The 20,347-nt window shown below is 38.8% G+C and overlaps 1 pseudogene; it reads left to right on the top strand.

Annotated features, from left to right (window-relative positions):
• The first annotated feature begins 5,035 nt into the window (after nucleotides 1-5,035).
• Nucleotides 5,036-5,818, top strand: LOC103001874 (52 kDa repressor of the inhibitor of the protein kinase-like; annotated as a pseudogene).
• Nucleotides 5,819-20,347: the final 14,529 nt, after the last annotated feature.

Raw genomic sequence — 20,347 nt, forward strand, 5'->3', positions numbered from 1 at the left:
GATTCTTCCAAGGAACTCAGTTTAGAGAATGAGTTAACACCCCCGTCTTTCTTTCACTCTCTAGAAGGCTTGCTGTAGACTAATAATTTCCTGTCATAGTTATAGAGCAAAGAGGCTTGGCTTTCATTACAATAGGGGCATAAAAATACTAATTTAGAAAAAAAAAAATGAATTCAGCTACTATGGTTGGCTAAAAAGCCAATATGATGAGATTAGTTGAGTTCATAAATGACCTCAGGGCGGTAATCTGCAAATGGGAAACTGAGTCAACTCTGTGTGTTAATAAAATGAAGCAGTTTCCCCTGTGCTGGTTCAAGTAGCCATCCTTACACTGGGGAACCTTAGGAAGAACCTGGGAAGTATTGGTTTGGCCAAAAAGTTTGTTTGGGTTTTTCTGTAAACTCTTATGGAAAAACCCAAAAGAAATTTTTGGCCAACCCAATATACTCCATATAAAGTAAATTCCAGGGGCATTCACTGAAGCCAAAGCAAAACTAGTGTCCAGACCAGAAAACTGACCCATATCATACCAGTATTTAGTTCTGGGGATTAATGGAAGTAGGAAGGAGAATACATTTTTATTGTTTACTTTGCCATCTTGTTTGCAGATTGCCTGGTTAATGTAGGTTACTTCAGGCATAGCAGCCACAAAAACTCTGAGGGCAGCGGGAAACAATTCTTGTGGGTATAGTAAGTAGCATGTATCTTTTTCATTAGGTAATCTCAGATATTTTTATAAACACATCTCAGAGTCCCCAGAGCTCTGCTGGGTATAGAAGGTTTTTCAATAACTTTTTTTGTAGGAACTTTCCACAATGATAGAAACTCATCCCTGCCGTTCAGTTAACTTGAGGTTTTCCTAATGGTTGACTACTTAATTCTCCGAATTCAGGTTCCCACAGTAAAATAACTTGCTCCTTCTACTTCTGGGGTTGTTTCATGAGCAGAATAGCTGGTGTTCTTTCATCTGTGGCTGCCCACATCCAATCCTGATTATCGTTCTAGTTTGCATACAGCGGCACTTCTAATTTGTCCGTGCATTGCAGGCTATTGCTCTCTGAAATCCATGCCTTGATGACTGGTGACTTTGCTACCACTGCAAGGAGTGTGATGGATGTCTACATGTCTTTTGTTAAGCTTCTGGCAAAAGCCAGAGCACCAGACACTGAGGAATGTAAGCTTCTAATATAGCATATCAGGCATGTAATATGGTCATTCAACTGCCCCTTCTAGAGTACTGGATCCTGACCATGTATGTAGGCATTTCCTTACTGGTTTTAACGAGTGCTTTGGTTCTTTAGGGAAGGCAAAGGTAAAGGAATGAGGACCCCAGGGGAATTTTCCACTCAATTCCTAGAACACAAGTACCCTAAATGCAGTATTCTTTGGTCTAGTCTAATTTATCCCTAGGAACACTGTCTGAATATCAATAACTATTTTCAAGGTAGCCTAACTTTCCAGTAGTGTGTTCCAGAAGCCACTATCATAAGGAATCCCTTTGGTGTACTTGTCCTGCATCCAGTCATGAACTTGTGGGGAGATTGGGGATTTCTAGTTTGTCTACAAACTGTAGGGTGGCTAAGGGACCTCTTACCTTCAGGGTAGACCCAGAAGATAAGCCTTTGGGGAAGAGGTTTTGTTTAGTCTTGTGTCAGCTGTTAAGGAGAATTCCAATGGGAGAGGTCTGCTCATCTGAGCATTTCTTTTCCCTTTGAAGAATTCCAGGGCATTCCAGTTTGGCTCAGAATATGTGGCGAATTGAAGTAAAAGCAGACCTTTCGTGGAGTAGCTGTGAGCTACAATAGTTTCACATCATCGCCACCCAGGAATGATTTGACAGAACTCTGTGGTTGTAGGAAATACTTCAAGAAAATATATTGAGATAATATCTTTTAAAGTTTATGAATTTCTTTCTCCTCTAGTATTTATTGAGCTCAATCTCAGCTTATACTCAGACATTCTGATTTAATTATCTAGGATGGGGATCCTGATGATATGAATATGCAGCCTGTGTTGAGAGCCACCAACTACCCAACCCCCTCATTCTACAGATGAGGAAAATGGGGGGTTAATTAAAATGGCACCAATACAGCATATTTAAGTAAAAAAATTTTTCATAAATATGTAGTTAATAATTTTTAAAACCTGAAACTTCTTGACCAAGGGAGACTTAACTGTCTGGACAACTGTTTACCATTTCCACTTTTTTGGGGGGGTGGGAGAGGACTAAAGGTCTTCCTTATCTCTGATATTAACTCTGTGAACATGGATTAACCTTTCTAACCTTTCTCTGAAAGAATTACCAGCCAAATATTTACCCACAGGAGCTGACACAAGCAAGTTTAAAAAGAAAAAAGAGGGACTTCCCTGCTGGTTCAGTGGTTAAGACTCTGCGCTCCTAATGCAGGGGGCACGGGTTCAATCCCTGGTTGGGTAACTATTCCACATGCTGCGTGGCACGGCCTAAAAAAAAAATAAACAAAGAAAAGAAAAAAAGAATAAAAGTTGAAGTAACATAGTTGACTCTCACTTTTTAACTTTCTCTAACAGAACTTTAGTATACAAATAGAAGAGCTATTTTAAATAGCTTACAAAATTAAAAACCAAACAAGGATTAAAATCTGAGAGGCAAACAGGTGCCATGGTGATTTTTTTTTAAATGGCTGTACCTTCTTTGACACACCCCCCCTCCAAGAGTGGGGTTTGTTTCCTCCCCTTGACACAGAATAGCTAGTGACTGCTTTAACCAATAGGGCAGGGCTCAGCAAACCTTTTCTGTAAAGGACCACATAGTAAATATTTTAGGCTTTGCAGACCATATGGTCTCTGTTGCAACTACTCAACTCTGCATCAGAGCACGAAAGGAGACACAGAAGATACATAAACGAACGGACATGGCTATGTTCCAATAACACTTTCTTTACAAAGTCAGGTGGCAGGATGGATTAGGCATCAGGCCACTGTTTGCTGACCCCTGCAATAGAGTGTGGAAGAAGTGATGCTCTGTGACTGCTGAAGTGAGGTCACAAAAGGCCACAGAGCTCCCGCCTGGGTCTCCTGGAACACTCATGCTCAGGAAGGTTCCTCTTGGAACTTGGCCACCATCCTGGGAGAAGCCCACACCAGAGAGAGGCCCCACATAGGTGCTCATCTCAACAGCCCCAGCCAGCCCAGCCTTCATGTCATCCCAGCCCAGGTGCCAGCATGGAGTGAGGAAGCCTCCATGTGATTCCAGTTTCCAGCCTTTCAAATCACCCCTCAGCCTTTGAGTCTTCCCTGCTGAGGCCCTGGACATCGTGGAGCAGAGATAAAACGTCCCCACCATGCCCTATCTGAATTCCATTAGGATAACAAAACTTTTGTTTTTATGTTGCTAGGTTTGGAAGTGGTTTGGTGTGCAGCAATAAATAATTAGAACAGACACTGAATGAACAAAATGCAAGAGCACATGTGGAAGGCTAAAAATCTCAGGAAAGAGAGTTTCTGTATGTGTAGAACATTCAATGCTTGACATTGCTGTGGTTTCAGATACTTTGTAGGCAATACTAAAACAAAATTTATGATGCTAGTCTATACTGGAAAAGCTTTCAAACTTTAAGTAGTATGAACTATGCTAGTAGTCACATTTAAATTACAATGAACTAACTTCATCAGAACAAGCAAGAGAGAATGCAAGCATGACCAAGTCAGTCTTTTGTAACCTAATCTTGGAAGTGATATCCATCATTTTTGCCATGTTCTATTTATTAGAAGCAAACCATTAGGTCCAGCCCACACACAGAGGCAAAATCACTGGGGGGCAGTTTAGAAGCGTGCCTACCCCAGAATGCAAGAGAGGTAAATTTGGGGGGGAATGTTTGCATACCTAAAATAGTCTTTTTCTACTCTCATATTTAATTGATAGTTTGGGCATAGAATTCTAGGTTGGCAGAGTTAGGCTGGTTCTCCTCCCCAACCTTGCCTGAGGGTGGGATACCCTGAGGAGACAGGAAGGGGGAAGCAAGACTTGAGAGATGAGGACGCTTAACTCCTTCATGGCCCCCACTGCACAAGGAAGAGTCAGAGCTGGTCTTTAAGTTCCCTGGAGGACCTGGCCAGATGCAGAGCAGGTGAAGAAGCATAGCAAAGCAGATTTAAAAATATAAAACTCGGGCTTCCCTGGTGGCGCAGTGGTTGAGAATCTGCCTGCCAATGCAGGGGACACGGGTTCGAGCCCTGGTCTGGGAGGATCCCACATGCCGCGGAGTGGCTAGGCCCGTGAGCCACAGCTACTGAGCCTGCGCGTCTGGAGCCTGTGCTCCGCAACAGGAGAGGCCGCGATAGTGAGAGGCCCGCGCACCGCGATGAAGAGTGGCCCCCGCTCACCGCAACTAGAGAAAGCCCTCGCACAGAAACGAAGACCCAACACAGCCATAAATAAATAAATAAATAAATAGACTTTAAAAAAATATATATATATATATAAAACTTAGAAGATAAAACATTATTGGTGATGTGCCAAACACTTTGAGACCTCTATGATCTGTAGAAATAGTCATTATAGTACACTTTTTTATCTCACCAGTCATCTGAACAATCTGCCTAACAGACAGAAAACAAAAGAATTGAGTGAAGGTGAAATCATGACACTGAAACATAAAAACCAAAACCAAAATCAACAAAACTTCTGAACAGGAACAAAAATATAAGGATACAAAGTGATGCTCAGACCCCCGGTGCAGAAGAAAGAGGTAAAGAACTGGATGAAGACATTTTATCTTTAACTCTTGAAGAGAATGGAAACAATACCTAAAAACCTTTATTTGAAATTTCCTTAAAAGAACTTTTTTTTTTAGATTTAAGTATAGTTGATTTACAATATTATATTAGTTTCAGGTGTACAACATAGTGGTTCAATACTTTTATAGCGTATACTCCATTTAAAGTTATTACAACATAATGGCTATATTTCCCTGTGCTGTACAGTATGTCCTTGTTTACTATTTATTTTATACATAGTAGTTTGTATTGAAATTTCAATTCTTATGTAAAACAAAACCTACCTCTGGATGGACATGAGGCTGATGAACTCCCGTAAATTCTCTTGACTTCTGATAACTCTCAAGCACTGTAGAAATGCAAGAAAAATTCTGGTGAAGAGGTCCTGAGAAGGCATTTTGAGACAACAACAGTTAACATACTCTGTTGGCAAACAGCAGAATCAGCTGCTAGAGATCCGTGAGAGCCTCATTCAGGAAGAAACCCTCAGGGAAGTAAGGGACTCATGATCATGACGATGTGTGAACATAGCTGGGGAAGAACACCAGACCGTCCTGGTGAGGTTTGCTGATGAATTTCATACTCAAGAGAAGAATTTGTAGGCTTCCTTCCTCATCAAGTTGACACAGAAATTCTGGTTGTGTAATTTCACACTGGGACTAAATATGGAGCACTGTCATGGCCAGGCAGACGTTGTATCCAGTAGATTTTCTTCAAAAATGAAAGTTGTTGCTTTAAGACTTGTAGGGAAGTATCCCTAAACTGTCTACACACTCTGTTCTTCCTGTGCCTTACATATGTGGTTGGCAAAATCAGTGCCTGTTAGGGGCGTACCTGTTGCATTGGGAACAACTGAGGAAGTTTGTTCTTTTATCCATCAATTACCATGACTCTTTTAGAACTTGACAATGTAATTTCTGTCTCTTCTCAGAATAATGAAAAGGATAATGACCTGAAGGAAATTTATCATTCTCAGTGGACAGACAAGAATGATGCTTTTGAAATTTAAATAGATCTCCTGCAAGCACTTACTTTATGTTTAGATGGAATAACCGTCTAGCTGGCTGAGCATTTGTCCTTGGCAGTGTATCAACAGATTTTTATTTCATTTTTGTCACTGTTGTCCTTTAAAGTGTCCTATCTTAACCTCTTTAAAAAGTTCTATTTTTCTCAAGAGTCTTTGGAGAAAATCTCCAGGGGGCAAATCTTTGACGTTTTCTTTGCAGTCAGTAGAATGATTGCAGCGTTGCATTCACTAATGAGGTGATGGAAAATATTAAAACTTACCATGGATTTTGGTTTGAGGAAGCCATAAGTTTGATAACCAAACCTGATATTCAAATGAAACTCCCTGGGAAATTCCACAGAGTTCAGCAAGGTAACCTGGAATCTCAATTAACCTCTGAGACTTACTCTGAAGAATCCCTATGTGTTCCAACAGTGGAGCACATTACTCGAGAACTTAAAGATACAGCTGACCCCTGAACAACACAGGTTTGAACTGCACGGGCCCACTTATACGGGATTTTTGCAATAATAAATACCACAGTACTACGTGATCCACAGTTGGGCAAATCCATGGATAGGGAGGAACTGTGGTTAGGGAGAGCTGACTGTAAGTTACATGCAGATCGACTGCAGGCAATGTTGGTGCCCCGAACCCCCAAGCTGTTCAAGTATCAACTGTATATATTCAGAACAACACCCCAAAGCCTGTAAATGCTTATCTCTGGTACCATCGGTCACAGCACAGCTCAAATTCAACACATCAGAGGAATAGCATGCTGACGTGTACACAAGTGACTTAGCCAACCCTGACACACTCTCAGCCCAGCTCCACAATTGGAGAATCAAGCAGAAACACAGAAGGACAGAGGTAGAGCTTCCATCCACCCCTTATGAAGCCCTCCACCTGCCTGGCCTCAAGTTTTTTCCTAATGTTTATGCATTGCTGAAGGGCCTTTGCATTCTTCCTGTGATGGAGGTTGAGAATGAGCCCCATGAAAATGGAGGAAAGCATCTCAACGCACACCTGAGGAACACTTTGACAGACCTAAGCTCAAGTAACTTGGTTTTGCTCAAAATGAATTTTTATATAAAACATGACCTGGATTTCATGGTAGACACATATATCAAACTATACAACTATGCTTCCTACAGATAATTCATAAACCATCAAAATACCTAAAAGAATGTTTAAAAATAGGTTTTCTCCTATATTTAATATTTGAAGGAAAAGCTGTAAGGTGCACGTAGGCACCTTAATCTTTGAATATTTTTGCCTACAGGGCCCTGACTAAATACATTAGCCATTGATAATCTACCTGTTTAAACAACCACCGTTTTTTTTGTTTGTTTTATTTACTTATTTATTTATTTTTGGCTGTGTTGGGTCTTCGTCTCTGTGCGAGGGCTTTCTCTAGTTGCGGTGAGCGGGGGCCACTCTTCATCGCGGTGCGCGGGTCTCTCACTATCGCGGCCTCTCTTGTTGCGGAGCACAGGCTCCAGACGCGCAGGCTCAGTAGTTGTGGCTCACGGGCCCAGTTGCTCTGCGGCATGTGGGATCCTCCCAGACCAGGGCTCGAACCCGTGTCCCCTGCATTGGCAGGCAGATTCTCAACCACTGCGCCACCAGGGAAGCCCCAACCACCGTTTTAACGCTCACACTTTGAAAACTTATCTGGTTTTCCAGAAGATAGTACTGAAAGCGTCACATTTCATTTCTGCGTGATCTCTGGTACCGGCACTCTGGAATTGTTCAAAGTCATTTCAATATAGCATTTGTTATCACTGTGGACCCTACTGTATTGAGTTATCAGTTCTTTGAAGGAATAAATTTGGGGGAGGTGTGGGAGGAAGGAATACATTTTATAAAATATTACAACGAATCTCACAACTGACTTTTGAGTAGTTGAAGGTTTAAGTATATTGTTAAACATTTGTAATGTACAGTGAAGGGAATTACCAGAGAGAGAGAGAGAGAGAGAGAGAGAAACTGTGAGCTGGTTAAACAGTGTAGTTTTGTCTTTATAAAGTGAACCTAAAGGAACAAGTTACAATTGAAGTTCAAATGAAGAGCCCACCACTGTTGTTCCACATCTGGTTGCTGCTATTTACGTTACTTTGTGGAGCCTACACCTTCTTCTATCCTAACCTTTTTATCAGGTATATGTTAAACACTTCTGCATCATGCTCAAGACAGAATTAGAGGCAATGGATACAACTGATTTACTGTTTTCTTCTGCTTTTTCTCTGACTACACTTACTTCATCTTGAGCTGGAAAACTTGCAAAAATAAATATTTGGTGGTTCATTTAGGAATAAAACAGTCTTTAGTAAGGAAAATAAATTTTATTTTAATCTAAATGAATTTTTATTTCATCTTATTTCAATGAAATAAGCTTATTTCAATATAAATAAAATAAGGATTTGGCTTTTCAATAAATTTGTTTTAAAATTTCATTTTGAAAACATTGTGCCTAGATGAGTTTGCTGGTGAATTCTTCCAAACTTTTAATACGGATAAAATTACACCAATTCTCTATAATCGCTTTCAGAAGACAGAAGCAGAGGAAATACTTCCTAACTGATTTTATGAGGCCAGAATTACCATGATATCAAAACTAGACAAAGACATTATAAGAAAAGGAAACAACAGACTGATCTCTCTCATGAACATATATGCAAAAATATTTAGCAAAATATTAGCAAACCAAATCCAATAATGTATAAAAAGTATTATACACCATGACCAAGTGGGATTTATCCCAGGTATGCAAGATTGGTTCAACATTCAAAAATCAACTAATGTAATCCATCACATCAACAGGCTAAAGAAAATCACATGATCATATCAATAAATGCAGGAAAAACATTTGACAAAATCCAACACCCATTCCTAATAAAATCTATCAGAAAACTAGGAATAGAGGGAAATATCCTCAACTTCATAAAGAACATCTACAGAATACAACTAAAATACTTAATGGTGAGAAGGTAATTGTCTGTGTAGAAAATGTGAAAGAATCAACCAAAAAAATCCTGGAACTAATAAGCAATTATAGCAAGGTTGCAGGATACAAAGTTAATATACAAAAGCCAATCATTTTCTTATGTACCAGCAATGAAGAAGTGGAATCTAAAATGAAAAACACACTACCATTTACATTAGCACTTAAAAAATCTAATACTGAGGAATAAATCTAACAAAATATATGCAAGGTCTATACGAGGAAAAATACAGAACTATGATGAACAAAATCAGAGAAGAGCTAAATAAATGGAGAGATATTCCATGTTCACAGACAGGAAGACTCAATATTGTCAAGATATCAGTTCTTCCCAACTTGCTCTATAGATTCAACACAATCACAATAAAAATCCCAGGAAGTTATTTTTGTAGATGTTGACAAACTGATTCTAAAGTTTCTATGAAGAGGCCAAAGATCCAGAATAGCCAACACAACATTGAAGGAGAAGAACAAAACTGGAAGATTGATACCACCAGACTTCAGGATTTACTATAAAGCTACAGTAATCAAAACAGAGTGGTATGGGCATAAGAATAAAGAAATAGATCAAGGGAACAGAGTACAGAGCCCAGAAACTGAACCACATAAATACAGTCAACTGATCTTCAATGAAGGAGCAAAGGTAATATAATAGAGCAAAGACAGTCTTCTCAACAAATGGTACTGGGAACAACTGGACATACACATGCAAAAAAAAAAAAAAAAAGGAATCTAGACACAGACCTCATACCTTTCACCAAAACTAAATCAAAATGGATCACAGGCCTAAATGTAAATGCAAAAATATAAAACTCCTAGAAGATAACATAGGCAAAAATCCTAGTTGACCTTAGATATAGGGGTAACTTTTTAGATACACCAAAGGCATGATCCATGAAAGAGATAATTGATAACCTAGACTTCATTAAGATTAAAAACTTCTGCTCTGTGGAAGACAACGTCAAGAGAATGAGAAGAGAAGCCACAGACAGACATATTTGCAAAAGACACATCTGATAAAGGACCGTTGCCCAAAATACACAAAGAACTCTTAAAACGCAACAATAAGAAAACAAATAACCCAACTGAAAAATGGGCCAAAGACCTTAACAGACACCTCATCAAAAAAGATGTACAGAAGGAAAATAAGCATATGAAAAGATGCCATCACATTATATGTCTTCAGGGATATGCAAATTAAAACAACAGTGAGATCGCCACAACTACCAGAATGGCCGAAATCCAGAACACTGACAACACTAAATGCTGGCAAATACATAGAACAACAGGAACTCTCATACATTGCAAAATGGTACAACTGCTTTGGAAGACAGTTTGACAGTTACTTACAAAACTTAAAAAAAAAATACTTAAAAAAATCAGCTTTATATTGAAGTATAATTGACATATAAAATTGTAACATACTTAAAGTATACACTGTGGTGATTTGATACACGTATACTTTGTGAAAGGATTCCCCATCTAGTTAATTAACACATCCTCTTACCATATAATCCAGCAATCACACTCCCTGGTATTTACTCAAAGGAGTTTAAACACTTATATGTATATAAAAACGTGCACACAGATGTTTATAGCAGCTTTATTCATAGTTGCCAAAAGTTGGAGCAATCAAATGTCCTTCGGCAGGCAAATCAATAAACTGTGGTACATTTTAGTTATTTATTTTTGGCCATGCCACGTGGCATGTGGGATCTTTGTTCCCTGACCAGGGATTGAACCCGCACCCCCTTCATTGGAAGCGTGGAGTCTTAACCACTGGGCCGCCAGGGAAGTCCCAATCTGTGGTACATTCAGACAATGGAATATTATTCAGTGTTAAAAAGAAATGAGCTATGAAAAGACACAGAGGAAACTTAAGTACATGTTACTAAGTAAAAAAAGCCAATCTGTAAAAGCTACATACTCTATGATTCCAACAACATGACATTCTGGAAAGGCAAAACTATGGAGATAGTAAAAAGATCAGTGATTGCCAGGGTTAGGGTGGAAGGAGGGACCAAGAGGTGGAGTACAAAAGACTTTTAGTGCAGTGACAATACTCCGTATGCTATAATGGTGGATACACATCATTATACATTTGTCAAACCCATAGAATGTACAACACTAAAGAGGGAAAGCTAATGCATGCTGTGGACTCTGGGTGATTATTATACGTCAATGAGGTTCAATGATTGTAACAAATGTACCACTCTGGTGGGGGGATGTTGATAGTGGAGGAGGCTGTGGGTGGGCAGGAAGGAAGAATATGGTAAATCTTGCCTTTTCTGCTCAATTTTGCTGTGAATCTGAAACTGCTCTAAAAAAATAAAGTCTATTTTTTAAAAATTTAACTAATTCACAGAGTGATTTTTTAAAAATATTTGTTTATTTATTTGGCTGAGCTGGGTCTTAGTTGCCACACAATCTTCGTTGCCGCATGTGGGATCTTTTAGTTGCAGCATGTGAACTCTTAGTTGCAGCACGTGGGATCTAGCTCCCTGACCAGGGATCAAACCCGGGCCCCCTGCACTGAGAGCACAGAGTCTTAGCCACTGGACCACCAGGGAAGTCCCTCACAGAGTGATTTTAACAGAGTTTATGTGATGAATAAAGAGCACTCCAAATATCTAAGCACATTTTTTTTTCTCTTTTGTAAAACTTCTCAGTGGCCTCACTGAAGGCAGAGAAACTAGTTATGAGTCTATTAGAAATGATCATACCTGAAAAGCAGATTTCTTCAATCAGTATGTCTCCAAAGACAAATCTAGAACCAACTATGGTATTGTTCAGGAAAATCTGGGTGGGGGGCAGGGAAGAGCTATAGTTAATACACAATCTCTCTAACCTCTAGATGAGGGTTCTCAACAGGGGACCATGGACTCCTGTGACATCCATAGATCAAGGCAATCCTTGAACTCTATGAAACTTTGTAACATTTTCATGTATGTGCATTTTCATGGTTTTTTAAAAATCAAATTCTAAAAGGATTCCACGACACAAAAAAGGTTAAGAACTACTAGCTAAGTTATGTTCTTTTTACCCACGTTTAATCTGCTTTTTTAAAAGTAGACCTAAGTAACTCTTTGGAGAATGAAAAAAACTACCACAACAGGAATACTGGGCACCCGAAATTGTGGAAAAACTGCTAGGTACAGCATGTTTAATTGAATGAACCTAACAATCATGCGGGAAATCAAAAAAATCTGGTCCTACTCAACTAGGTGCTGACGATAGGAAAAAAACTCAAAACTTTTTTTTCTCTTTATGCCTTTTGTCATCCTGTAAGGATCATGGGACCTTCCTTAGCAGAGGAATATCTCCTACATCAAATCAGAACTATTGGGACTTCCCTGGTGGCACAGTGGTTAAGAATCCGCCTGCCAATGCAGGGGACATGGGTTCGAGCCCTGGCATGGGCAGATCCCACATGCCGCGGAGGAACTAAGCCCGTGTGCCACAACTACTGAGCCTGCACTCTAGAGCCCACGAGACACAACTACTGAGCCTGCGTGCCACAACTACTGAAGCCCATGTGCCTAGAGCCCGTGCTCCACAACAAGAGAAGCCACTTCAATGAGAAGCCCGCACACTGCAACAAAGAGTAGCCCCCGCTCGCCGTAACTAGAGAAAGCCCACACACAGCAACGAAAACACAATGCAGTCAAATAAATAAATGAATGAATGAATGAATTTTTAAAAAAATCAGAACCATTATCGGGTAATGTTGGTATTTGGATTAAATGAATACATTGGCTCAAGGCCTGGAAATATTAGGGATGGATAAGCAGCTGATGGGTGTGACAATATCATGCCATATTGATATGGCCTACTCATAATTCCATAAATGCCTCACTCTGAACCCTTCAGCATTAGAACATATAATTCTCCTTTGTGTTGAATGGGAAGACTATGTCATGAAGTTCAAGTCATTTTTAGGATATCATCTTCCACACCACAATTCTTGCCTAATATCATTTCCTTTAAAGTGTGACTGAAGTGAGTATTTTTTGTACAGAGTTCACTAAAATCCTGATGCAGTTACCTTTTGTTAATTTATTAGAAGCATAATCCATAGTAATTTATGCCTTTCTGTTATATAAAATCATATCTACCCCAAACGATTCATTTGTAATTTGACATGAATTATATTATTTTTCACTTTCCAAACATCTTGCTTAGGCCAATATTAAAGTAGCTTAAAGGCCCAAAGCATACAGCAAAATGGGAATATGACCCTGAAGAACTTTAAATACCAAGATGAAACTAAATTAGAATAATGGGCTGTGGGTTATAATACATTATTACATTACAATAATGTAATATTAGTAAATATAATCATAGTAAGCTTAAGAGAAGGAATTTTATTTATTGATCTTCATACTCTACAGAACTTAGCACAGTGTCTAGAACAAAGTAGATTCCAGAAGAGTCTGATAAATAATCTCTTAAATATTTATTTTCTTTGCTTGCCTGTATTTATGTTAACAGAAAAACTCTGAAATGTTGGGCCCCAAATTCAGTTGAGGTATCACTAGCTTAGCCCTATATTTTCTATAGCCATCTTTATATTGTGTTGTAGTAAGAGCCTTAAGAATTTCACTTCTGTATATTATCATGGGGACATAATCTGAAAGTCAACAAAACTGTATGCACAATGATATCTGTAAAATCCTTAATTATAAAAGCAAACACTGAAAACAACTTAAGTGTCAACAATGGGAAAATGGTTAACTAGTTACAATGGAATGCTTAAAGTAAGTTTTATTTAATTAAATAAATTACATTAAGAATATAATTAATTTTAACAACATTAAGGTAATGTTTATATGATAATATTAAGTAAAAAAAAAGAACAGGCTACAAAAATGTATATACATTTTACATATCAACTATGTAAAAAATATACAAAGGAAAAAAGTTGTAAAGAAAACATAATTCATCAATTTTAAGATATATTCTCTACCACACACATTTTCTAAAACTGGGATTCATTGTATCACCAAGTATATATTAACTGTAGTATCCTTGTTTTTCTAAAAGGTTGTTGGAATATTTGAATTTCCTTTCATGCCTTACTTTTTTAATGTCAATTGGTTATCTGTGTAGTGGGCCATTTTGTGGGTAATGGGTCATTTTGTGCTTTCCTGTATTTAAAAAAAAACCCTATATTAAAATTTTTTTAGAAAATTAATGTTATAGGAAATTCTAGCCAAAGTCTCTAACACTATGATGTATATATTTTTTTCATTTTTCTTCTGGAAAGAAGATGAAGCTAACAAATTATGATCATGAAGTAATTTTTACCAGGATTTGTGTGACCTTTCCAAGAAAGTAAATACATATATATCAATAAGGAAAGAGTACATGCAGTTTTGCAGAATGTCCATGAGAAGTCATACATCTTTCTTTGTTAATGCTTACTTGCTATTTAATGTTTCTATTAGAAAGTTGAGAGAGACTTGCCCCTAAGTACTTTGAATGAGGCTACAAAGTTGTGTGAATGTCAATGTTGAAACTGCCTCAAGTGAGGAATAAGAGTTAAGTACACACTGTCACCAAGCACCCACAGTATTTGCTTGGTGGAGGTATTAAAGGGATTAGAACCCATTGCCCTCTTCCTTGAAGCTGTCACTCAATACTGCCCGGGAAGTTGGGCTGTAGGTTGTCCAGCAAATGCTGTCCAGCTCTAGGACCACGCAAGCCATGTCAGCTTGGGTGGCCCTGGACTGCACAAATACTTGAGATAGTCTCACCTTTGGCAGGAGACTAAATGCAATGCAAATAACACAAAAATTTTGCTTAGAAATGTCTTAGAGAATAAAGGAAAAAATTTTTAAATGTTTGAATGTTTTTTGCTTTTTTGTATCCTAAAATTTCCATTTCATTTCATTTAAAAGCCTTGTCCAGGGAATTCCCTGGTGGCACAGTGGTTAAGACTCCATGCTCCCAATGCAAGGGGCCCAGGTTCGCTCCCTGGCCAGGGAACTAGATCCCACATGCATACTGCAACTGAGAGTTCGCATGCCACAACTAAAGAGCCCATGAGCCGCAACTAAGGATCCCGCCTGCCTGAAATAAGACCCAGCACAACCAAATAAATAAATATTTAAAAAAATAATAACAATATAAAAAATAAAAGCCTTGTCCAGAGACAGGAGATCATCTTTATTTTTGGCAAGGTTCTAAATGGCTAGGCAACTATCCTAACATAATTTATTTACTAATTAATCTTTTCCACAATTGATTTGAAATAATGCCTGTATCATTTACAAAATTCCCATATACACATTCTATTTTTAGACTCCCAATACTATTCCACTGAAGTGTAGATTTCTTGACATAACATACCAAATAGCTTCATGATTAAATATCCAGTTGGGTCAGTGTATTAGTTATCTACTGCTGCATAACAAGTAACCCCTAAATTCAGCATCATAAAACAACATTACCTCACACAATTGTAAGGAATCTGGGGGCAGCTTAGCTGGGTGGTTCTGCCTCAGAGTCTCACAAGGTGGCTATCCAGGTGTAGGATGGGGCTGAAGTCATCTCAAGGCTTGACAGGGCTGAAGGAGCCACTTCTAAGCTCACCTACATTGTTCTTGTTGACAGGGATTGGTTCCTCACTTGATGCTGGCCAGAGGTTTTAGTTCCTTGCCACGTAGGTCTTTCCACAGGGCTGCTCACAATATGGCAGCTTGCATCCTCCAGGGTGAGAGACCAGGGGATGGGGGGATGTCCAAGGCAGAAGTCTGTCTTTTATAACCTAATCTTGAAGCTGACATATCCTTACCTGTGTCATATGTTACGGGTCACACAGACCAATGAATTTGTAAATCAATAGTGTTCCAGATTTAACAAAGAAAAGTATAGCATTCTCAGTTAAATATAATTTTCAGATAAACATCAAAATTTAGTATATCGCAATAAAGTGAGTCACATGAATTTTTGGTTTCCTAGTGCACGTAAAAGTTATGTTTAAGCTATAATGTAGTCTAGTAAGTGTGCAATAGCATTATGTCTGAAAAAACAATGCACATATCTTAATTAAAAAATACTTTATCACTAAAATATGTTACCCACCATCCGAGCCTTCAGTGAGTGGTAAGTTTCTTTGCTGGTGAAGGTCCTGCCTCGGTGTTGATGGCTGCTGACTGATCAGGGTGGTGGTTGCTGAAGGCTGGGGTAGCTATGGCAGTTTCTTAGAATGAGACAACCACGAAGCTTGCCACATCAACTGACTCTTTCTTTCACGAATGATTCCTCTGTAGCCTGCAATGCTGTTGGATAGCATTTTACCCACAGAACTTCTTTCAAAACTGGAGTCAATCCTCTTAAACACTGGCACTGCTTTATCAACTAAATTTATGTAATACAGTAAGTCCCCTACATGCGAATGAGTTCTGTTCCGAGAGCGCGTTCGTAAGTCCAATTTGTTCGTTAAGTCCAACAAAGTTAGCCCAGATACCCAACTGACACAATTGGCTATATAGTACTGGACTGTAATAGGTTTATAATACTTTTCACACAAATAATACATAAAAAACAAACACGAAAAATAAAGAAAACATTTTTAATCTTACAGTACAGTACCTTGAAAAGTACAGTAGTATAGTACAACAGCTGGCATACAGGGGCTGGCATCGAGTGAACAGGCGAGAAGAGTTACTGACTGGAGGAGGGAGAGGTGGTGGGAACACCAGCAATAGGAGACAGAGGGCAAGCTGCAATTTCACTCACGCCTGACACCGTCAGCACAGATTCTGGTTCCTTGCTGGATTCAATTCTATCTATCCTCTTGAAAAAACGATCCAGTGATGTCTGAGTAGTAGTTCTTTTTTTCTTGTCAGAAATGACACGGTAGCATTGGATTGCATTCTGAACGGCTGCTGCAACCTTCGTGTACCATTCTACGTTCGGGTCCTGTGCCTCAAAAACTAACAGTGCCTCCTCAAATAATGAAAATCCCCTTGCCATTTCCTGCGTCATGAATCTCTTCGGTTCTTCAATTACTTCTTCTTCCTCTTGTCTCTCTTCGTCCTTTCTCTGGGCCTCCAATTCCACCAGGTCTTCACTAGTATGCTCTTCGTGTTGCACAGCCAGGAGTTCAATGAAGTCGTCCTCTTGCAGATCTAGCTCTGCCTTCTCTCTGAGGGTCACTAAGTTGCTGAAGAGCTCTTTGGACTCCTCATCCACCTTCTCAAATACACGAAAATCATGAACAAAGGTTCTTCCAAACCCTATTCATGGTGACGGCCATAACCTCACACCAAGTAAAATCAATGGTTTTTATGGCCTTGTAGATGTTATAGTCCTTCCAAAATTGTCACAAGATTGTTTCTGATTCGTCACTTGCCTTTACTGCCTGACAAAAAGTGTGACGTAAATAATATTTCCTGAAAGTCACTATAACTCCCTGGTCCATAGGTTGGATGAGTGACATAGTATTCGATGGCAGATGCACTACTTTGACGTTGGGATGAAAGTCATCCATGAATGGGGGTAGCCCAGAGCACGGTTGAGCACCAAAAGAATGTTGAATGGGATGTCCTTCTCCAAGCAATATTTCTCTACCTCTGGGATAAAGTGGTGGAAAAACCAGTGGTAGAAAATGGCCTGTGTAATCCAGGCTTTGGGGTTACTCTTCCACACAACAGGAAGAGAGCCCTTGACTATGTTTTTAAGGGCTCTTGGGTTCTCTAAATGATAAACTAAGAGAGGCTTCAGCATTGCCACCAAACAACAGAGTTAGCCTATCCTTTGCTGCTTTATAGCCTGGCAACCACTTTTCCTCCTTACTGATATAACTTTGGTCTGGCATCCTCTTCCAGCACAGCCCTGTCTCATCCACATTGAAAACCTGTGCCTTCATCCATAATTTCTCAAAATGTTTCCGGAAATTCCTGGGCAGCTACCATACCTGCATTCACTACTTAACCACATACTTTTTTTTTTAAATTGGAGTAAAATTGCTTTACAATGTTGTGTCAGTTTCTGCTGTATAACGAAGTGAATCAGCTATATGTATATATATATCCTCTCCCTCTTGGACCTCCCTCCCACACCCCCCATCCCACCCAGCTAGGTCATCACAGAGCACCAAACTGAGCTCCCTGTGCTTTATAGCAGGTTCCCACTAGCTATCTATTTTACACACAGTAGTGTATTTATGTCAAACCTAATCTCCCAATTCATCCCACCCTCCCTTTCCCACCCTGTGTCCACATGTCCTTTCTCTACATCTGCATCTCTATTCCTGCCCTGGAAATAGGTTCATCTGTACTATTTTTCTGATCCCACATATATGCAGTAATATACGATATTTGTTTTTCTAGTTCTGATTTACTTCACTCTGTATGACAGATCCTAGGTTCATCCACATCTCTACAAATGACCCAATTTCATTCCTTTTTATGGCTGAGTAATATTCCATTGTATGTACATGCCACATCTTCTCTATCCATTCATCTGTCGATGGGCATTTAGGTTGCTTCCATGACCTGGCTATTGTAAATAGTGCTGCAATGAACACTGGGGTGCATGTGTCTTTTTGAATTATGGTTTTCTCTGGGTATACGCCCAGTAGTGGGATTGCTGGATCATATGGTAATTCTATTTTTAGTTTTTTAAGGAACCTCCATACTGTTCTCCATAGTGGCTGTATCAATTTACATTCCCACCAACAGTGCAAAAGGGTTCCCTTTCCTCCACACTCTCTCTAGCATTTACTGTTTGTAGATTTTTGATGATGGCCATTCTGACCAGTGTGAGGTGATGCCTCACTGCAGTTTTGATTTGCATTTCTCTGATAATTAGTGATGCTGAGCAGCTTTTCATGTGCTTCTTGGCCATCTGTATGTCTTCTTTGGAGAAATGTCTATTTAGGTCTTCTGCCCAGTTTTGGATTGGGTTGTTTGTTTCTTTGATATTGAACTGCATGAGCTGATAATATATTTTGGAGATTAATCCTCTGTCCATTGATTCGTTTGCAAATATTTTCTCCCATTCTGAGGGTTGTCTTTTCATCTTGTTTATAGTTTCCTTTGCTGTGCAAAAGGTTTTAAGTTTCATTAGGTCCCATTTGTTTATTTTTGTTTTTATTTCCATTTCTCTAGGAAATGGGTCAAAAAAGATCTTGCTGTGATTTATGTCAAAGAGTGTTCTTCCTCTGTTTTCCTCTAAGAGTTTTATAGTGTCTGGTCTTACATTTACGTCTTTAACCCATTTTGACTTTATTTTTGTGCATGGTGTTAGGGAGTGTTCTAATTTCATTCTTTTACATGTAGCTGTCCAGTTTTCCCAGCACCACTTATTGAAGAGGATGTCTTTTCTCCATTGTATATCCTTGCCTCCTTTGTCATAGATTAGGTGACCATAGGTGCATGGGTTTATCTCTGGGCTTTCTATCTTGTTCCATTGATATATGTTTCTGTTTTTGTGCCAGTACCATATTGTCTTGATTACTGTAGCTTTGTGGTATAGTCTGAAGTCAGGGAGTCTGATTCCTCCAGTTCTGTTTTTTTCCCTCAAGACCACTTTGGCTATTCGGGGTCTTTTGTGTCCCCATACAAATTTTAAGATTTTTTGTTCTAGTTCTGTAAAAAACGCCATTGGCAATTTGATAGGGATGGCATTGAATCTGTAGATTGCTTTGGGTAGTATAGTCATTTTCACCATATTGATTCTTCCAATCCAAGAACATGGTATATCTCTCCATCTGTTGGTATCATCTTTAATTGCTTTCATCAGTGTCTTATAGTTTTCTGCATACAGGTCTTTTGTCTCCCTAGGTAGCTTTATTCCTAGGTTTTTTATTCTTTTTGTTGCAATGGTAAATGGGAGTGTTTCCTTAATTTCTCTTTCAGATTTTTCATCATTAGTGTATAGGAATGCAAGAGATTTCTGTGCATTAATTTTGTATCCTGCAACTTTACCAAATTCATTGATTAGCTCTAGTAGTTTTCTGGTGGCATCTTTAGGATTCTCTATGTATAGTATCATGTCATCTGCAAACAGTGACAGTTTTACTTCTTCTTTTCCAATTTGTATTCCTTTTATTTCTTTTTCTTCTCTGATTGCCATGGCTAGGACTTCCAAAACTATGTTGAATAATAGTGGTGAGAGTGGACATCCTTGTCTTGCTCCTGATCTTAGAGGAAATGCTTTCAGTTTTTCACCATTGAGAATGATGTTTGCTATGGGTTTGTCATATATGACCTTTATTACATTGAGGTAGGTTCCCTCTATCCCACTTTCTGGAGAGTTTTTATCATAAATGGGTGTTGAATTTTGTCAAAAGCTTTTTCTGCATCTATTGAGATGATCATATGGTTTTTATTCTTCAATTTGTTAGCATGGTGTATCACATTGATTGATTTGCGTATATTGAAGAATCTTTGCATCCCTGGGATAAATCCCACTTGATCATGATGTATGATCCTTTTAATATGTTGTTGGATTCTGTTTGCTAGTATTTTGTTGAGGATTGTTGCATCTATATTCATCAGTGATATTGGTCTGTAATTTTCTTTTTTTGTAGTATCTTTGTCTGGTTTTGGTATCAGGGTGATGGTGGC

Source organism: Balaenoptera acutorostrata, chromosome 3, assembly GCF_949987535.1.
Source record: "Balaenoptera acutorostrata chromosome 3, mBalAcu1.1, whole genome shotgun sequence".
NCBI lineage: Eukaryota > Metazoa > Chordata > Mammalia > Artiodactyla > Balaenopteridae > Balaenoptera > Balaenoptera acutorostrata.